Source organism: Artibeus jamaicensis, unplaced genomic scaffold (genome assembly GCF_021234435.1).
Source record: "Artibeus jamaicensis isolate MK-2021 breed Jamaican fruit bat unplaced genomic scaffold, CSHL_Jam_final scaffold_1964, whole genome shotgun sequence".
NCBI lineage: Eukaryota > Metazoa > Chordata > Mammalia > Chiroptera > Phyllostomidae > Artibeus > Artibeus jamaicensis.
Window position 1 is genome coordinate 27442418 of NW_026522030.1, and position 13544 is coordinate 27455961.

The window sequence follows — 13544 nt, forward strand, 5'->3', positions numbered from 1 at the left end:
GAGGAGAGACTAAAGACTGAAGCTTAGGGGAGAGAACTGAGAGAGTAGATGCAGGGATCCTGGTGCTGAGTCACCCCCCAGATGGCAGCAGCCATCATGCTCAGGTAGACCACTTCCCTCTGAGCAGCAGTAGCCTGAGGGGAAAAATTAGCCACGACCCCAGAAGGGTATCTGCCCTGGCCTTGTGGAGCTTAAGCCTGACTGCTGAGTGCAGAGTAACCAGATTGACAGCTGAAGGAGATAGCCAGAGACCATAGATCCATGGCAAAAGTGGGGTAGAGTGGATTAAAGAGACTTGAGAAGATACTAGGGATAGAGCCTTGGGGAAAGAACTGAGAGAGTAGCCACCAGGATCCTGGCACTGAGCCAACCCTTATATGCAGCAACCATCCTGCTTAGGCAGACCTATCCCCTCTGAGCTGCAGCAGCCTGAAGGTAGAAACTAGTCCCCACCCCAGGAGGGATTTGACTCCACCCTACGGTGCTTAAACCTACTGCTGAGTGCAGAGTGACAAGATTAACAATTAAAGGAGACAGCCAGGGACATCAGATCACTGAAAGTAATGAACAGGCTGTATAAGGTCAGACGAGGTCAACATCTGACATCACCAGAGGCAGATCCAGAAAGGGAAAAAAAATAGTGCACTTGCACAACAGCACATGAGGTGTGGTGGGTGGAGTGACCCTCAGTCAACCAGCTGGAGGGAAGGACACACCAAAGAAAGACCCAACAACAATCAAAATCTAATTACATTCAGAAAACCAGCATAAAAGGCACAAAGGGCATCCTAAGAACATCAAGTTCAGGTAATCAAGGACGCTGCACCAATGAATTTCACAGGCCTCCCACCATAGAAGTTCAAACCACAAAGTCAGAAAGTCAAAACAGATCAATTTAAGAAACAGAAGCAAACAAGAAGAATCCTACAAATAATGGGAAGACAAAGAAACAACCCCCAATCAAAAGGAAAGAAGGAATCTTCAGAAAGAATGCTAAATGAAATAGAGGCAAGTCAACTATCAGATATTGAGTTTCAAACAATGGCTATAAGGAAGCTCAACAAACTCAGTGCGAATTACCAAAAATTGCAGGGAGACAACAGGGAACTTATAAACATAAAAAAAGGATGTATAAATAATCAACAAGGGCCAAGAGGAAATGAAGAATACAATTTCTGAATTGAAGAACACAGTAGAAGGAATCAAAATCAGGCTAGATGAAGCAGAGGATAGAATCTGTGAACTGGAAGACAAGGTAGAAAAATACTCCCAAGAAGAGTAAGGAAAAAAAAAAAAAGACTCAAAAAGAATGAAGAGGGGTTAAAGGAACTACAGAACAACATGAAACGGAATAATATCCATATAATAGGGATACCAGAAGGGGAAGAAAAGGAGCTAGGGATAGAATGCCTGTTTGAAAAAGCAACAATGGAAAACGTACCTAATTTAATGATAGATAAAGCCACACAACTCTAGGAAGCAGAGAGGGTCCCAAACAAGAGGCAGCAAGGGAGCAAACATACAAGGGAGCCCTGATAAGGCTAGAAGCTGACTTCTCAACAGAAACACTACCAGCCAGGAGGGAATGACAAGAAATATTCCAAGTAATGAAAAGCAAAGGACTGCAACTAAGACTACTCTACCCAGCAGGCTCTAATTTAAAATGGAAGGAGTTTTCCACACAAAAGAAGTCTAAAAGAATATACCTCCACCAAACCAGCATTGCAAGATATGCTAAAGCGACTGCTTTAAGAAGAGGAAGTAAAACAGTGAGAGAGAAAGGAACAAAGGTACAAAGGGAGTAAAATGGCAATGAATGAATACCTATCAATAATAATCTTAAATGTAAATGGATCAAATACTCCAATCAAAAGACATGGGGTAGCTGAATGGATAAGAAAACAAGACTCACACATATGCTGCTTACAAGAGACCCACCTCAGAACAAAAGACCTACAGAGACTGAAAGTGATGGTTGGAAAAAATATTCCAAGCAAATGGATAGGAAAAGAAAAGCTGGGGTAGCAATACTTATATCAAACAAAACAGACTTCAAAACAAGGCCCACAAAAAAAGACCCAGGACATTTTATAACACTCAGGGGAAGAATTCATCAAGAAGACATAAACATTGTAAATATATATGCACCAAACACAGGAGCACCCAAATACATAAGGAAAACCTTAGAGGAATTGAAGAAAGACATAGACAACAATACACTTATACTAGGGGACTTTAACATCCCACTGTCAAAAGTGGAAAGATTTTCCAAACAAAATATCAACAAACATCCTGTAGCATTGAACAATGGCCTAGATCAAATGTACTTAACTGATATATAACCTTTCATCCCAATGAAGCAAAATACATATTTTTTCAAATGCACAGGGAACATTTTAAAGATAGACCACATGAAAGAACACAAAACAAGCCTCAACAAATTCAAGAAAATTGAAATCATATCAAGCATCTTTTCAGACCACAAGGGCCTGAAACTAGAAAACAACTTCGAGGAAAAAACTCAAAAACACTGAAACTCATGGAGATTGAATACCATGCTATTAAACAATGAATGGGTTAAGAATGAAATCAAGGAAGAAATCAAAAAGTTTCTAGAAACAAATGAAAGTAAACTCACAACAGTCTAAAACTTATGGGACACAGTGAAGGCAATTCTGAGAGGGAAATTCACAGCAATATGGGCCTGCCTAAAAAAAGATAGAAATATTATATGGAAATATAGTAAAACATTGTTATATTTCAAATAAACAATCTAACCCTACATCTACAAGAACTGGAGGAACAACAACAAATAAAATGCAGAGCAAGTAGAAGGAAGGAAATAACCAAGATCTGAGCAGAATTAAATGATGTAGAGACTAAAAGCACAATTTTAAGGATCAATAAACTCAGGAGCTGGTTCTTTGAAAACATAAACAAAATAGACAAGACTTTAACCAGACTCATCAAGAAAAAAATAGAGAGGACCCAAATAAACACAATCATAAGTGAAAGAAGAGAAATTACAACTGATACCACAGAAATATGAAGGAGTGTAAGAAATTACTATGGTGAACTATATGCCAAGAAAGTTGAAAACCCAGGTGAAATGGACAAATTTCTAGAAAAAATATAATCTCTCAAAACTAAATCTAGAAGAAGCAGAAACCTTAAAAGACTGATAACAGGTGACAAAATTGACACAGTAATCAAAAACTCCCAGTACACCAAAGCCTTGGACCAGATAGTTTCACAGGAGAATTTTACAAAACATTTAAGGAAGAGTTAACCTCTATACTTCTCAGAGTATTACAAAAAATCCAAGAAGGTAGAAGACTCCCAAACTCTTTTTATGAGGCCAGCGTCATCCTAATCCCCAAACCAGGCAAAGACACAACAAAGAAAGAAAACTGCAGGCCAATAATACTGGTGAACATAGACACTAAACTCCTCAACAAAGTACTGGCAAACCTCATCCAGCAATACATTAAAAAGATCATACACCTTGATCAAGTGGATTCATCCCAGAGATGCAAGGATCGTACAATATTTGCAAATCAATAAATGTAATACATCACATAGACAAAAGAAAAAAACAAAAACCACATGATCATATGAATAGATGCATAAAAAGCATTCAATAAAGTACAGCACCCATTTATGATAAAAATGTTCAGCAAAGTGAGACTAGAGATATCATACCTCAACATAATACAAGCCATATATGAAAAACCTACAGCCAACATCATAATGCACAAAAACTAAAAGCTTTCCCACTAAGATCAGGAACAAGACAAGGATGTCTACTTTCACTATTTCTATTCAAAATAGTATTGGAAATCCTAGCCACAGCAATCAGATAAGAAAAAGAAATAAAAAGCATACAAATTGGAAAGAAGGAAGTAAAACTGTCATTGTTTTCAGATGACATGATAGTGTACATAGAAAATCCTATAGGCTCCACCAAAAAACTGCTTGACCTAATAAGTGAATTTTGCAAAAAATCGGGATACAAAGTCAATATTCTGAAATCAAAGGCATTTTTGTTTTCCAAAAAAGAGATATCAGAAACAGAACTCAGGGGAAAATATCCCATTTGATATAGCAACAAGAAAAATAAAATACCTAGGAATAAACCTAACCAATGAGGCAAAAGACCTGTACTCAGAAAACTACACAAAACTGAAGAAAGAAATTAAGGAAGACACAAATAAATGGAAGCATATACCATGTTCATGGATTGGAAGAATTACCATCATCAAAATGTCCAAACTACCCAAAACAATTTATAGATTCAATGCGAACCTTATTAAAGTATGAATGACAATAGCAATGAATAAGTACCTATCAATAATAATCTTAAATGTAAATGAATTAAATATGCCAATCAAAAGACATAGGGTAGACAAAAGAGCAGGGTGACAGATATTTCACAGATATAGAACAAATATTTCAAAAATTTATATGGAGCCATAAACAGCCTCAAATATCCATAGCAATTTTGAGAAAGAAGAACAAAGTAGGAGAGATCACCAAACCTGACATCAAATTGTATTACAAGGCCATGGTAATAAAAAGTCTGGTACTGACATAAGAACAGACACATATATCAATGGAACAGACTAGAGAGGCCAGGAAGAAACCCAAGTCTCTATGGCCAATTAATATTTGACAAATGGGGCAGAAACATAAAATGGATTTAAAATAGCCTCTACAACAAATAGTGTTGGGACATCTGTACAGCTACATGGAAAAAAAAGAAACTTGACCACCCTATTACCACCATAAACAAAAATAAACTCAAGATGGATAAAAGACTTAAATATAAGTCAACACCATAAAAGTCCTAGAGGAGAACATAGGCAGGGAAATCTCAGATATTCCATGCAGCAATATTTTCACTACTCTTCATATACTAGGGACATATTCCTTTATGTCCCTAGAGCAAGGGACATAAAGGAAAAAAATAAACAAATGAGACAATCAAAATAAAGGCTTCTTCACAGCTAAAGAAAACATCAGCAAAATGAAAAGGGAACCAACTTTATGGGAAAATATATTTGCAAATGATATCTTGGGAAAGGATTTGACTTCCAGAATATATTTGAGTCCACAGTAGGAAGACAAACCATCCAATTGGGCAAAGAACCTGAACAGATACTTCTCCAAGGAGGACATACAGAGGGCCTAGAGACATATGAAAGGATGCTCAGCATCACTAGCCATCAGAGAAGTGCAAATTAAAACCACAGTGAGATACCACTTCACACCTATCAGAATGACCATCATAAACAAATCAACAATCAATAAGTGCTGGTGAGGTTGTGGGAAAAAGGGAACCATGATACATTACTGGCGGAAATGCAGACTGGTGCAGCCACTGTGGAAAACAGTATGGACTTTCCTCAGGAAACTAAAAATGGAACTGCCTTTTGACCTAGCAATTCCACTGTTGGGATTATACCCTAAGAATCCTGAAACACCAATTCAAAAGAACCTATGCACCCCCAACGTTCATAGCATCACAATTTACAATATCCAAGTGCTCAAAGCAGCCTCAGTGCCCATCAGTAAATGAGTGGATCAAAAAACTATGGTACATTTATACAATGCAATACTACTCAGCAGAAAGAATGAACTCCTACCCTTTGTGACAGTATGGATTGAACTGGAAAGCATTATCTTAAGTGAAGTAAGCCAGGTGGTAAAAGACAAATACCATATGATCTCACCTATAAGTGGAACCTAATTAACAAAACAAACAAGCAAGCAAAATATAACCAGAGACATTGAAATTAAGAACAAATTGACAGTAACCAGAGGTGAGGGTGAAGGAAAACAATGGGGGAAAGAAGAGGAAAGATCATCAATGAACATGCATAAAGGACCCATGGACAAAGGCAAAGGAGGTTAGGATTGAGGGTGGGAAGTGGGGGTGGCTGGGGTAAGGGAAAGTGGTGGTGGGAAAATGGAGACAACTATAGTTGAATATTAATAAAAAAATGATTAAAGGAAAAAAGAAAGAATGTTTCTACTATGTTCACTGCAGCATTATTTACAATAGCCAAGATTTGGAAGTAGCCCAAGTGTCCATCAATAGATGAGTGGAGGAAACAGGTATGGTACATTTATACAATGGAAGAATACCACTTGGCTATTCTTCCATTGAAAAAAGGGTGAAAGAAAAAAAATTTCACCCTTTGTGACAGCATGGACGGAACTGAAGAACATTATGTTAAGCAAAAAAGTCAGTCAGAGAAAGACAAATACCATATAATATCATGCATATGTGGAATCTAATAAACAAACTCAACTAACAAGCAAAATAGAGATAGACTCATAGGTAGAGAGCAGGCTGACAGCTCTAGGGTTGAGGGATTGAGTGAGTGGAGGGACTGAGCAATAAAGAAAAAGAGAAAACCCATGGACATGGACACAGTGTGGTGACTGGAGGTGGGTGTGGGTGAAAGAGTGTATAAGAGGTTACATGGTAATAGAAAAATACAATAAAAACAATTTAAAAACTACTTAGTAAAAGTTTCTTGTGTAGATGATGGATATCTTATAGCTGTATTAAATGTAGGTTTATAGGATTTTGGTTCAGAATGTGTTCTTCTTGAGCCTTTTTGTTTTCGTGGAAAGTGCTGCACCCATGTGGCTCATCCAGGGACAGTGATCAGGATGGGAATGAGAGACACTGGGGGCTCTCCTTAGAGAACTGAGAACCTGTGAGAATCCTAAACTAATGACTGGTCTCTAATGTGCCTCCTCAAATAGCAGCACATTATTCTAGCAGAGCTTTGAAAAACATCCCTCCTGGGAAACATAACCGAGTGCAATCTGAAACCTGAAACCAGAGTTCCATGTGGTGATGTATCTCAATTGGGAAGATGTTGTGGCACTGAATGGGGATCTCACTCTAACAAATGTCATCTTCAGATAGCTTCCTGAAATCTTCTTGGGGGAGCTTTGTTACAAAATCTGGAGGTTAGATATATGTAAATTATGTGAGATGTATTCTTGGAGAGATCATATTTTAAACTTTTATTATTCATTTATAACTTTGTGAAACAACTAATATTTACTCTTTGACCTTCACAAAATTAAGTATGTCTCAAAGAACTTTTAAGTTCTGTATCCAGGTTCATGTAAGGCAAAAAACATTCTATAGGAAAGACAGATTTGAGTGTAACACCTACATGCTCCTGAGTGTAAATGTCTGGGTACAAGCAAAATTTCCAGACAGTATTTTGGATTTTCAAGATACTGAACATAGTGAGACCAAAGTCAATTTCTCTAAAAATTAAGGGGAACCCAGGTAGTATCTGGGTTAGAAATAGAACAAATGGAACATTTATTAAGGTAAATTCATGCTATGATAAAAGGCAGATTGGAAAATAAAACAGCAGAATAGGACAGAGGGACCTAGAGGCAAACGATGGGTGGAGCGATCATCTGGGTTGGTGGGTGGGTGAGGAGCTGTTATTGAAGGTGTGCCCTTCCCCACCCTCAAAAATGCTTTGAAACTCCTCAATGCTCTGTGATGCAGGCCTGATAATAAAGTCAAATGTCTGCACTCTAAAGGTCAGTTTCCTCAGATGACTTTGTGATTCTGAAAATGAAATCCATAAAATAGAAAGTTTTCCTATTTTTGAATAGCCTTAATGAACTGTATCTCATTTTTTTTTTTTGCTCAACATTGTTAAACATTGTCCCTAACCTCACTTGCCTGTATAGACTGTAATTATTCCTTCTGTTCCAATGGTACATTGTGGGGATTCCCTCATCACCAACTTTCTGGAAAACTCAATACTCCTGAGAGGTAAGGAATTGGAATTTTAGCAAGCCCCAACAGAGATTCTTCATTGCTGTTTCCTTTTCTAGTCCCACATTTACAAATGAGTTTGTTTCCATCAAAGAGACACCTCACATGGGATGACTGAGGAGAGGGTAGAACATCACTCTTCTAGGGGAAGAGATGAGTGCTAGGGGTTCAGAGAGAACTCAGGTTACAATCTGAAGCTCACAGGTGTCTGGCTAAAATCTCAAACACAGTGATTCCCTAGTTCTGTATACAATTATTTGGAGAATTTGGTATCTCTGCAGGACATCAGCTTTAACCAGCACTGTATCATGAGTCATTTTCCCCCATCAGGCATCACTAGACCAAGCCTTTGTGTTAGGCTGATCAGGAGAGCAGTGCTGAGATTTTGAGAGGTTCTGCATAGAGGCTGGAGCCTGAGGTCTGTCCTGAGTTACAGGGTCTTATCTGAGGGAGCAGTGATGTGACTGCTGGCCTGTAATTATATGCCCTCACTGAGCAGAGGACTTCTGAGAATATCAAGTGGGCACCTCATAGAAAAACTTTTTCTTTGAATTTTTCAAAGAAGAAAAACAAACCATTTTAAAGATGTAAAAATTGATGAAATGAATGAGCACAAAGTTCTTGTAATTAAAACAAAGTCATAAGATTCTTGGATCATAAATGTATGAGTTCCTGGGGAGAAAAATAAGAAAAATGATTCCTTCTTTTTTTTTTCAGCATCATGACAGAGCAAGAGGAGAAGGAAAGATGGGACTCAGAAAGGTAAGTTTCTGCCTATTCCACCTGAGCTCCCCAAGGGTGACCCTTTCTCTCCTTTCCATGAGGTACCAGGACCATGATCTCTATGTCACAGTTGCTAGACACAATTCCTCTCATTAAAAAGGGCCCTCAGAGGAGAGACTAATGGGAAGACAGTCAGAACCTGAGACTCTTCTCAGATTCCCTGCTCTGCTGTCCCTGGGTATGGAGCAGTGAATGACCTGGGCAATGGGTGTTGCCCAATAGATGTCCAGAGTCAGAACTTGCCTCTCTTGACTTTGTGACACTACTTGGCCTTCAAGATAATCAGATTTTTTTTCTGTGGTGTAACTACTGACCTCTCTGCTTCAACAGAGTACTTTTAAGCATCAAATATGATAAAATATGTAAAAGTACTTATAAATTAATCAACACTCACAGGAATCTTATTCATGTTGTCACTGACCATTTAACTTCATGTACTGGCTCATGGGAGTTTCAGAGTCTAATATGCCAATGGTCTCCCATAAAGGAACTCCTCTGTAATACCTGAGTTTCTACCTTTGTCCCATATAACCTACTGCCCTGGTTTCCCAGGTTGGAGATAGTATCAGAAGGAAGAGGAAGAGAAAAGGAGGCTGAAAAGATGACTAGTCTTTATCCTTCTTTCCTGATCACTCTTTAACATGTTCTACACAATTCCAGGGATTTGGTGTAGCCTTTCATAGTCCTAGGTGGGGGTTGCCATTGGCATGGGCATGTGAATGAAGGTTTTGGAGTGAGTGCTATTTAGTGCATTGTGAAGTCATGAATGTGGGGCAATGCGAGAGGGCAGCAGGCCTCGGGTGGCCCCACTCCCATCAGGTCCTCCTTTCCTTTTTCTGGACCTGGCTTCATCTTTGTACCTCCTGTCTCCTGCAGCCCCCAGGACCAGTATCATGATTCTACCTGCTTCCGTCAGTTGTTATGTTTAGATTTCTTCTGTGAGGTGTGTAATAACACAATTGCTGAGATCAACTGGCTGCCATTCTTATTGCCTCTGGAAGATCCTATTTACTCTCTTTGTGTTCCTTCTGGCTTTCAAAGCTCTTGCAACTGAGCCATTGTTCCATTGTTCACCAAGTCCCCTGCCTTCTCAGCAGTTCCTTGTAAGACACTTAATACCACCTCTTCTGCCTGAGCCTTTCCCACCACCTGCCTCCATTCTTTCCCCTAACCCAGCAATTTTCAACCTGTGTGCTATATGAATTTTGAAAATATGCAATGCTTGACTTTATTTAGGGGCACTGACCTCTTTTTCCTTAGTTTGTCAAATAAAAACATGGCAACAGTACACACATACACAAAAGCCATCTAGTGTGAATCAATCAAAATTGTACCTATTTTTTGTCAGATTGGCAAAAAATATATTTTGTGTGCCACAGAATTTTAGTAATTAGTTTATGTGTACCCTGAGATGAAAAAAATTGAAAATTGCTACCCTAACCCATAACTTCCTTGAGTAATTGTCTGGCATCCCCAGACTGGCCAAAGTCTGCCCTCAGAGCCTTTTCTTCCTTTGAAACCCAAATTCTAAGTAGACCAATCTGCACCCCAACCCCTTGCCTTATCCTCTCTGCCAACATATTATATTCTGAGTGTGGATGCTCTTGTCCAACCAAAAACCCCTCTGATCCTGAATACCAACTTCCTTAATTCCTCCATTACCCAAAACATCAACCCTTTACCAGATTTGGCCCAGACAGTGAACCCTCCAGAATCAGTTACTTATCATCATGGACCACCAATCCTGTCTGTTTCACCACCACCAGACTGCATTTTGTGATTCAACCTAAGTCAGTTCACATCTCGTCAAAGCCTGTTCTGGAGTCTCATCTCCAGACGGCACTGGTGCGTTGTCCACTCATGTTCTGTGAGACACTGACCATCCAAGCCTGTCAGTTTCAGACTTTTCTGTTCCCAATTTCTTGCCAAAAACTCATTCGTTCCCACCTTGCCATGATGTGATTTCAGTCAAGAGTTTCTTGCCTAAATTCTACAAATACCTCTTCTGGGCCGGACCCTGAAGCCAAACTTGTAGATTCTGGACACCGTTCATTTCTCAGCTCTGATATCCTAACACTCCTGGAATGACAAGTGCAAAGGAGAGGTGATATCTTATGTGGAGAAAAGGAAAAGAAAAGTGATTCTTTTCCAAAATAACTTGGATCTGTCTACAACCTAAATTAATTTACTCAGGAAAAATGTTAGGTTCCATTGTTGATAGGCATGACTCAGTAATCACCCTTCCTCTCTGCAGCAACAAAGAAAAACTAAAAAAAAACTTTACATCTAAAATCTGGGAGGACCATTTAGCAAAAACTTATCTAGTTTTTTAGGAGTGTCTCATCTCTGCCCAATAAGTCCTTGCATGTTGCTGTTCATGTCTCAGGTGACTATTCCTCAATCCTTATTTTCAATAAAATCTCAAATGCATCCACAGGTCAAGAATCCTCAGTACTTTCCTATCCTCTATTTCCATCTTTTCCTGAGGTTCAGCCTCAACCCTTGCTTCAAACCCTACCCCAATCCCAGTCCCTACCTCTCACACAGATTCGACTCAGGCCACCTTCAACGCTCACACCCAATTCTATCAGCACATCCTATACCCCAGATTAAGAGCTATGTAGTGTGTTTCCATAGGTCCCTGAATGAATCATAATGTCTCACCTAATGAAATGTGTTGCAGAAACAGCAGGAAATTTTGAGGGTTTTACCCTCTGTGGTGCAAAGGTCTCAGTAAAACTTCCGTTCTTCAGCTCCCAATACTCCTTACAGCTGGCTCTTCCAAGTCAGAGTTCAATCTCCATCCTTCCTGTAGAGTTTCCCATCAGTAGTGAATTTCTGAAGAAACTAGAGCATCACCTTCAACACCGGTAGGGGCTGCCCTGCAGGATCTTGAGTCTTAGTCACTGATGAGGCCTCCAAGCAATTATTCATAGATATCTGAGTCAAAAAATATATAACCTTTAATAGATTTCTGCATATCAGGGTCAGAGTAGCAAAAATATATTCAACTGATAAGAACACATACTACACTTGATCTTAGCCAAAAGGCCGAGAAGCGATAGAGTAGCAAAAATATAAATGTTGGATTGAGCCAACCAAGAAGCTTCTATGAGAAAGGTCAAAAATGTTTCAGCTAGAGGCAGATGAGTAGAAGGATGAGAGATGTAGCCCAGAGAATAATCCACAGTCCAGGGAATGATCCCATCTGTTGAGTGACTCAGAGAGCACTTCAGATACGTATGTGGGACATGAATCTGAGAAAACCCTAGACAGTTACATGAGCCTGTCAGGAAAAAATTCAATTGTGACAGGGCAGAGTGTAAGTCAGAGACAACCAGAAAGTGCCCTGAAAACATATTTGAGCAAGGTGTTTGAGGAAATCAATGAGAGTCAGATCCCTAGAACTGTGTGTAGTTCATGATACGCTATCCAGCAGACAGTTTTATGAAATCCCAAAACAAACTAAAACAGAGAAGTTTGCTACCATCAGTGGGTGGAGACTACTGCCTAAATAAGTTCCAGGAGCTTTTCTTCCTTGAGTCCAGTGCACAGCAGGTGCTGAAAGCCCATATCACCAAGTTTCATATCAGGATGTTATGCAGCCTTCCAGCCAAGGTCCTTGAATCAGGTCCTTTTTCTTCAAACAATCTGATTTCTGGGGTGGACTCCAAAACTGAGGGCTTCGCATCCCTTAAAAGAAGCTATAAATCTCTTTATGGAGACAAATTGGAAATAGCAAATTCAGCTGTTGTGTGTAATCACTCCCTGCCACCTCACTTGTGGGCAAAGGAAGACAGGGGATCCTGAGACAATCTCCCTCTGATATCCATGGGCTTGCAGAGGGAGATCAGATAATTGGTGATACCACACAGACTCTTCTGCCTGTCACAAGCGGCATCACTGGCAACACAAATCAGACCCATTCTGCGGTAGCCAACATTTGCCCTTACTTAAGCAGCCTGCAAGGCAAGCCAAGGCTGGACAAGTCCCAAAGGATGAGTGTGAACTCTAGTGATCAAATAGAAATGGGTCAGGGCAAAAAGATGAAGAAATCAGAACCCGTTTCCATGCCAAACATGTCCAGGGATTGGGAAGCCTGATGCTCCTCAATCCAAAATTATTGACACATTGAAAACAAGCAAGCTGAGAACCTCTCAAAGGATAATGTGAATGAGAGTAAAGAATTAAATATGGTGACCACTAAATGCTCCCCAGCAAAAATATCAGTTATCCAAGATCCTAAATCATCACACCTTAACAAACAGCTCATTGCTTAGTTAAAGTTAAAGGTGGAGAAGAGGAAGCATAGCCAGGTCCAAGGCCAACCCAGTGACAGGTCCCATGACTCAGACAGCTTGACTTCCAAAGCCTCCCTGTCTCATGCTCAGGGTGTCTCCAGTGTGGACATGGTGATACAGAGAGATCTGATCAGATCACTAGAGAGGAGTAACTGAGACTGGATGAGAAGATGACACCTCTGGAGGGCATGGAATTACGGGCCAGAAGATTTTAAAATAAAATGAGGGCAGAGACAGGCTCCCTGGCTCTGTTCCTGTAGGATGCCTGGATGATCGATCATGCGGTAGCTGCCTGCGGACAGTATATTCAATGATAGAAGAAACTCCAGTGCAGCTTAGAATTGGGCTTGCCTGGCAGAGGGTAGCAGGGTTATTCTCCTCTGGGTGTTCTAGAGGGATAGGCTCAGAGACAGAAGCCTGCCATTCTTCCAAAATCGTATAGCTTTTGTATCTTATATTGTTTTAGTTTGTAAGCTCATCCTATAGAAATAAGATGATTAAAAACTAACAGGGAGAATGATAGGGTATCTCAGGAGTTAAAAATTTTCGCCTTAATTGATAGGCTTAAGTGGCTAATGTATATGGAAAGCTCTTACTCTAAAATTGTGTAGTTTTTGAATAAAGACTTCTTTCTT

General features: G+C 39.7%; 1 pseudogene; it reads right to left on the reverse strand.

The window, feature by feature from the left end:
- Positions 1 to 11541: 11541 nt before the first annotated feature.
- Positions 11542 to 11671, reverse strand: LOC119055575 (uncharacterized; annotated as a pseudogene).
- Between the last annotated feature and the right edge of the window lie 1873 nt (positions 11672 to 13544).